Below are 6,611 nucleotides of genomic sequence, written 5' to 3'. Positions count from 1 at the left end.
ACCGTGATCTTAGATTCAAGGGAAGATACCTTCTCTTCCAATTTAGTCAACTGGGAGTGTCCGACCCTCTCTCACGAGGCTCCTTCCGCAATGCGTAGAAAGGAGCACAGTGTGGCTAGTAGTCCGCCAACTACTTTCGCCAATCGCAACACACACTCTCGCTCGGCACTAACGCAGCGCACCAACAGGAATCATAGTAGAAAGCAACAACATCAACGACAGCAATTTGAACACATGATTTCAGAAAGTGGATTGCATTAAATTGAAAAGTGCGTATATAGTAGACAACAATGCTAGAGCAAGGGGATCGCCTTGAGGGGGACTCTAACACGTCCCTAAACCAAACTTCTTGAACTCATTCCCCCCCCCCCCTATAATAGGCTTAAAAATAAATCCTATGGAAAGCAATAGACATTAAAAAGATTGAAAAATGATCTGCTGAGCAATCAAAACAAAAAAAGCAAAATAACAAAACAAGTTAAAAGACCAACACCTAAAACTCTATGACTGTGGAAGTCCAGCGTCATTCGGAGAAGGTTGTTTGGTCAGGCATGTAGAGCTGTTGTGTGGCTGATGTGTGTCAAGGGTGCCGAGTGCGCGGGCAGCCCCTGAAACCCCACCTGAGACTCCCAGTTCTATACTCCCAACACACATATCCTCATTCTCCAAACTGAAAAACATACTGAATTCTACATGTTTTAGCATGTTCAGGTCATGGAAATAGTACCAGAATTGTTTCGCAACCCATCCAGTTAAAACACAGGTAATTATTTTGGATTTTGGTTATTTGTTTTGCTCTTCGTTGGGGGTAGAAGTGCAGTTTGGTTTTTGTTGATTATTTGGGGCTTTGATTAAATTGGTATAAATATTGTTATCTTGGTTAGAGTTATTCTCAATCTTTTTAATCTAGAAAAAGCCTCAAAGTCACTCCTCATAAATCCTCATTTGAACTCCCCTCTTCTTCCATCTCACCATGCGGAAAAATCAAGAAAGTGAAAAAATACCCAAAATCACCGTCCTCGTGACAGCGCACTGACATGTTTTTACCCCTATCCTCTGTCCTCTTCTCACCTAAAAAAACAAAGGAACGAAAATCAAGAAAAGCCTTTATTCACCAATCTGCATGCCTAGTTTGGTGAAAAAGCCTCAGTGGAGTATGTTGAGGATGGCGGAGTCAAGGAGGCGCACGTGACTAAGCTTGATGGTGCCCCTGTGCAGGACAACACCTGCAGGAGAAGCAGCGGTGGAGGTTGGTACAATACAGAAAAATTCGAGAATGAAAAAAATTGCTGGTAAAAATACTCAAAAGCCACTTTTCTCTTCCTTTCAGTTCCTTTCTTGAATTTTTTGTGAAGAGGGTTTCTTCATTTCATTTCTTGCCTTTTTTTTGAAGAGGGTTTCTCCAATCTACCTATTAATGAAATCATTACAGTTCCTTTCCTTGTCTTTCTTGATTAATTGGCTTGTATTGAGGGACTATGCTATATGTTATGACATTGCATTCCGCAAGCTTTTGGTGTCATGAATGACGTGTTTATCCTTTTCTGTCTGCCTCCAATTAGCTTAATCATCTTACTTGCTTCCAACTTTCTAAATAGCGAATCTCATGTCCATCAGTGACAAGATCAAAACTGATCTGTGGTTCGTTGAATCCCTTACAAAATTTACTGAAAACTATCCGATTTCATTATTTCACCATTAAATATTAATGTGAGTTCAAGAACCAATGTGGTCTTGAACTAGGATGCATAAAACAGATTTGCTTACCAGTAGTGCATTCTCTTGTTGATGGAAGGACAGTCATTTGATGTAGGATTTTGATATGGAGGAGTTTTAGAGGAAAGTTGAGAGTTGTAAATAGGGTGCTTCTTTAAGGGAATAGTACCACAATTCTCTCTACCCATGTCAAACAAGATGTCTTTCTTTTGGAGGAAATTCGTCTAATTCTTTGAATTTGCTGCAAATACTTTAATAGAAAAATTCAGTGGAAATAGACAACTGTTTAAGGGATATGTAAGGGTGTATGCGTCTATCTATTTGTGGTTAGAATAATGGTGTGTGGAGAAGGGGATTTTGCTGTGTATCTCTTTCACTCGTTTTATCTTATTTGCAGTTATATGATATATTTATTTATTTTACCATTAAAAGACAAACACATGCATACATAATCACACACACACACACATATATATATATATATATATGTGTGTGTGTGTGTATCAACAGTTGATATGCTATCTAAACAGTTTCTTGGCACTGAGTCAACCAGTTAGTCCAATGGGGTGGTGACTAAGTTACTCAGTTTCTAGTCTTGGTGCGAGAATATCAATTTATTTCAACATTTATTGCAAGGTAGAACCAAACCAAGAGTTTCAAGGATTGGTTTGGGGAAGGAGCTAATGTTCTTCCATCAAAGTTCATAGAGGATGCTTTCGGTGATGGATATATATGGTGCATTTTTTTGACATTCTTGTACTTATAGCTGCATGAAGTTATTTGCTTCATCATGTTTCAAGGTTTCTGATGTTCGATATTCCTTCCATTATTGTGCCAAGTTATACAGGCAAAGTGGTTAACATCAGGCGTCTTGATGAAATAATGAGCTCTATTAATAGCTGTATATGGAGTAGGGTGTCTTTTTGCATGGTTAGTCTTGTAAATATTTTAAACTTGAGAAATTTCCCAACTTTTTCATCCATTTAGGATCCTTTTTAGTTTCCAATGTGGTAATGCTACCATGCTATGGTTTCACTTAGGTGGCACTTGTCCTTATTGATTTAGGTTCATGTAACTTATCAAGAAAAAATGTTTATTATTTTTGTTTGCAGCATTGTGATTTATTGCAAAAACCTCTTTGGAAGAAACCAAAAACATAATCTGCCCCTGGAGAGGGACAAATTGATTCCATATTTAGGATAAACTACATACTGATTCGTGGATTGAAGAAGATGATAAGAGGACATCAAGATCAATCATGATTCAGGTGCCTAATGTCTAACTGATAATACACCAAAGAGAAAATCAAAGGAGGAGATACTACGTCTAATGAAAGGAAAAACAATTGAAAGAAGTAAGTCATTACTCTAAAACTGCATATCAATATGTTTATATGTGTATGTCCTTGCATGTTTTTTATTTATCTAACATATTATTTAATCTACTTGATTCTTCGAAAATAGCAAAAGAAGCTGCTGTGATGAAAAAATATAAGAAGGAGATGTAGAAGTGGGAAAAGGGAAAATATGCTCTAAAATCCATTGTAGCTGAAATTGATAAAAATGCGGTGGAACTAGGATCAATTGGAGGTAAGAATTTTCTTTATTTGTCCTTTTTTTGTTCTTCTTCCTCCGGAATCCATTCTCTACCTTCAAGGCGCCTAAGCTATTTTTGGCTTTCTTAGTTTAGGACATCTGGTCACAAGGTTTGCAGAAAAAAGGCTTACATATCGCATAACGTCAAACCCCATGGAAAGAACTATTGTATGAACTACGGTAGTTCCTGAAGAAATTTCTATGGTAATTGTCCTTTCCCTAGTGGTCAATGTTTTTATGAAGATTTTCTATGTTCTCATTCATTCAATTACCATGAATGCTATTTTAATTAATACCACTTTGCACACATATGTGTATAAATATGTGAATTAACTAGAATGATCATCTTATCTCTGTTTTTCGATTTCTCTAAAAAATGATTGTTTTTGTGCTCTTGTTTCTAGTTGTTAAATTTTGATTCTTGGTTGTGTCTATTATTATCTTTTGATGTCGAATGACAAAGGATACAGCGGATGAACTCATTTAAGGCTCTTTTGGTTCCCTAAAGATTGGGTAGGAGAAAGAGGATGAGGGAGTGCATTTTCAATGTTACATGAAAATAGTTAAGTTTCTAAGGAAATACGTAAGTCACAAGGATTAGATAACCAATTAATGTAATTGTGCACCTCTATCTTAAGTAAGAACTAACGTAGATTACGTGTTAAACCTCATGCATGGATCCTGCAACTCACATTCCATTTCCAACTTCTGTGTGTAAATAAATTGCATAATTCAATATGTTTAAATGAATTCTTCTGCATATTGATTTATGTTGCTGCCAAAATTCAATTCTGCATTAGTAGAATGTGCCGAATTAGTGCAGAAAAAATTTGCAACAGAATTATGTGAAATTCTGCAGTTGCATATTTTGTTTGCTCCATACAATACTACTGCAACAACGATTTTATAAATGATTGGTTGTTCTACACTGACCTCTCTATTTCTCTGGTATTTTTTCTACAGATTTCTGAAGATGCATTTGGAGACAAGCACAAGAGAACTAGGAAGCAAATGAGGAAAGCAATATCCATAAAAGAAGAAAAAGGAAACATAGAGAAAGAGGAATGTGCGCACAAAAAAAAAAAGAAACAAAAAAAGCAATATATACAAAAAAAAGAAGAACAAAAAGATAATAACAAAAAGCAATATCCCCAAGAAAAAGAAAAGAAACAGAGAAAAAAAGTGAAATCCCCACAAAAAAGAAAAAAAAATAGAAAAAAGCAATATATATAAAAAAAAGAAGAAAAAGAAACAGAAAAAAAAAAAAACAATATCCACATGAGAAAAGAAAAAGAAAAAATAGCAGTATCCACTTGCCAACTTGGAGTTGTTGCTCTGGATGCATTGACAATTGAGTGCTTGAAAATTAGATTTTGCTGCTCATAAGATGAAGACATAACCGCCGATATTACTGCATGCAAGGTACTTGGTTAGTAGTTTGTTGTTTAAGTGAGGGTGCTATTACTTAATTTATTTTTGTTATAGCAAGTAGTTTCCATAAATATTCTAGACAATGGCTTGCATACTTGTTGGTAGTCGTTTATCACCTTCATAAAGTTACTCATAGTAACTCATAATCCTTGAATCAAACTAGCTTTTCAAACAAAAAATGAAATCAGTTTCTAACAGAAAATGAAATCACTTTCTGTTCTTGTGTGGTTGGAATGCCACGAACATTCGTTCATGGAAACCAGTCATATAATAATAGCCTTTCAATTGAGCACATCACAGCTGGAATTGAGTATAGTAGGCCATTTAGGACAAAATGGAATGGAACAACTGGACTTATTTTTCTGTGAATCTGCACAGATATCTATTGCTTTCGAGGCTTCCAATTTTCGTAATACCTGGTGTAGAAACATTACTATTTACTTTATCACACGTGGAAAAAGACGCTCGTGCCAGTATTTCTGGAAATTCTGTTTGCTAAGGATTTTATAGTATATGAAAGTTATGAGAATATGTGCTCTCGGCATGCTCATTATTCCAAATTGAGTTAATTCATTTCCTTGTAGCTACAGTGTTGTTTTTGAAGCTTGCCCGAGAAGCTTCCCTACTAGCATATTGGCTACGTCACGAAAATATTGCTGCCATTTCTTCACTGACCATACTGAAATATGTGAGTGGGTGACATATTGATGGCATCTAGGATATTTCAGAACAATTTTGGATACTTAGTATTCATTTGACATGCCCGTGACAGGTTTCTTTGAGTGCTATCCAAGAGAGAGAATTTTCTTTGGTAGGGCTTGATGCCATCTTATCACCGACCATACTGAAATATGTGAATTAATATAGATTGATCTATTGTTTATTTTATTATCCTATTTAAATGACTGTATTGATGATTTCTTAGGCATGTGAATACAAAGCCTGTATAATGGATTGTGGGGTTCAATCCTGAGTCGACAAAATAAAATGGATGCTTTACGAAAGAGAAAAAGAAAGCATATGAAACAATAAAACAAAAGAGAATATCAAAGGAGGAGATACTTCGTATAATGGAAGAAAAGAAACAACTGGAGGAAGTAAGTCATTACTCAAAAACGGCATATTAATATGTTTATAAGTGGACGTGCTTGCATGTTTTGCAATTCTCCACAAATATCTATTGCTTCCTGGGCTTCGAGATTATATTTACTTTATCACATGTGGAAATTATATGATTCTAAAGAGGCTCGTGCCAGTATTTCTTGAAATTCTGTTTGCTAAGGATTTTGTACAATATGAAAGTTATGAGAATATGTGCTCTCCGTTTGTTCATTATTCCAGTAATTGAGTTAATTTAATCCCTCGTAGCTATAGTGTTGTTTTTGAAGATTGCTTGAGAAGCTTCAATGCAAGCATGTTGGCTACGACACGAAATCGTTGCGGCCATCTTTTCACTGACCATACTGAAATTTTTGAGTGGGCGACATAATAATGGCAGCTAGCATGTTTCACAACATTTTTTTATTCAGAGTATTCATTTGACATGCCTGTGATAAACCCGTGCAAAACAGCTAAATTTTGAACGTCCTCAGAATTTCCTAAAACTTAACCCAAACGCAGGTCTAAACCCATGCATTTGTTTAGTAAATTTGCTAAGCGTAATAATAACTACAGGTTAGTATGAAAGGGAAAAAAGACTTTCTTTAATAAAACCGTACAAAACAGCTAAATTTCAAACGTTCTCAGAATTTCAAGAAACATGACCCAAACCTAGGTCTAGACCTATGCATTTGTGTGGTAAATTTGCTAAGCGTAATAATAACTATAGGTTAGTATGAGAGAAAACAAACTTGCTTTAATAGAACCGTG

General features: G+C 35.5%; 1 long non-coding RNA gene across 5 annotated transcripts; it reads left to right on the top strand.

Annotated features, from left to right (window-relative positions):
• Nucleotides 1–515: 515 nt before the first annotated feature.
• On the top strand, nucleotides 516–6,538 carry LOC105171220 (uncharacterized). Of its 5 annotated transcripts, none has more exons than XR_016067236.1 (6): nucleotides 516–763; nucleotides 1,219–1,292; nucleotides 2,829–3,070; nucleotides 3,180–3,305; nucleotides 3,401–3,515; nucleotides 4,275–6,538. It is a non-coding gene; the product is annotated as an uncharacterized LOC105171220 (long non-coding RNA). The 5 variants fall into 5 exon arrangements; XR_016067234.1 differs by lacking the exon at nucleotides 516–763 and having other exon boundaries at nucleotides 803–1,292; nucleotides 4,275–5,430; nucleotides 5,515–6,538; XR_016067235.1 differs by lacking the exon at nucleotides 516–763 and having other exon boundaries at nucleotides 813–1,292; nucleotides 4,275–4,733; nucleotides 5,327–6,536.
• The last annotated feature ends 73 nt before the right edge of the window (nucleotides 6,539–6,611 follow it).

The sequence above is a fragment of the Sesamum indicum genome, linkage group LG9 (genome assembly GCF_026168435.1).
Source record: "Sesamum indicum cultivar Baizhima isolate 11 linkage group LG9, ASM2616843v1, whole genome shotgun sequence".
Lineage (NCBI taxonomy): Eukaryota > Viridiplantae > Streptophyta > Magnoliopsida > Lamiales > Pedaliaceae > Sesamum > Sesamum indicum.
Note: the sequence above shows the minus strand (reverse complement) of the source record. Positions and strands in the feature narration are given on the sequence as shown.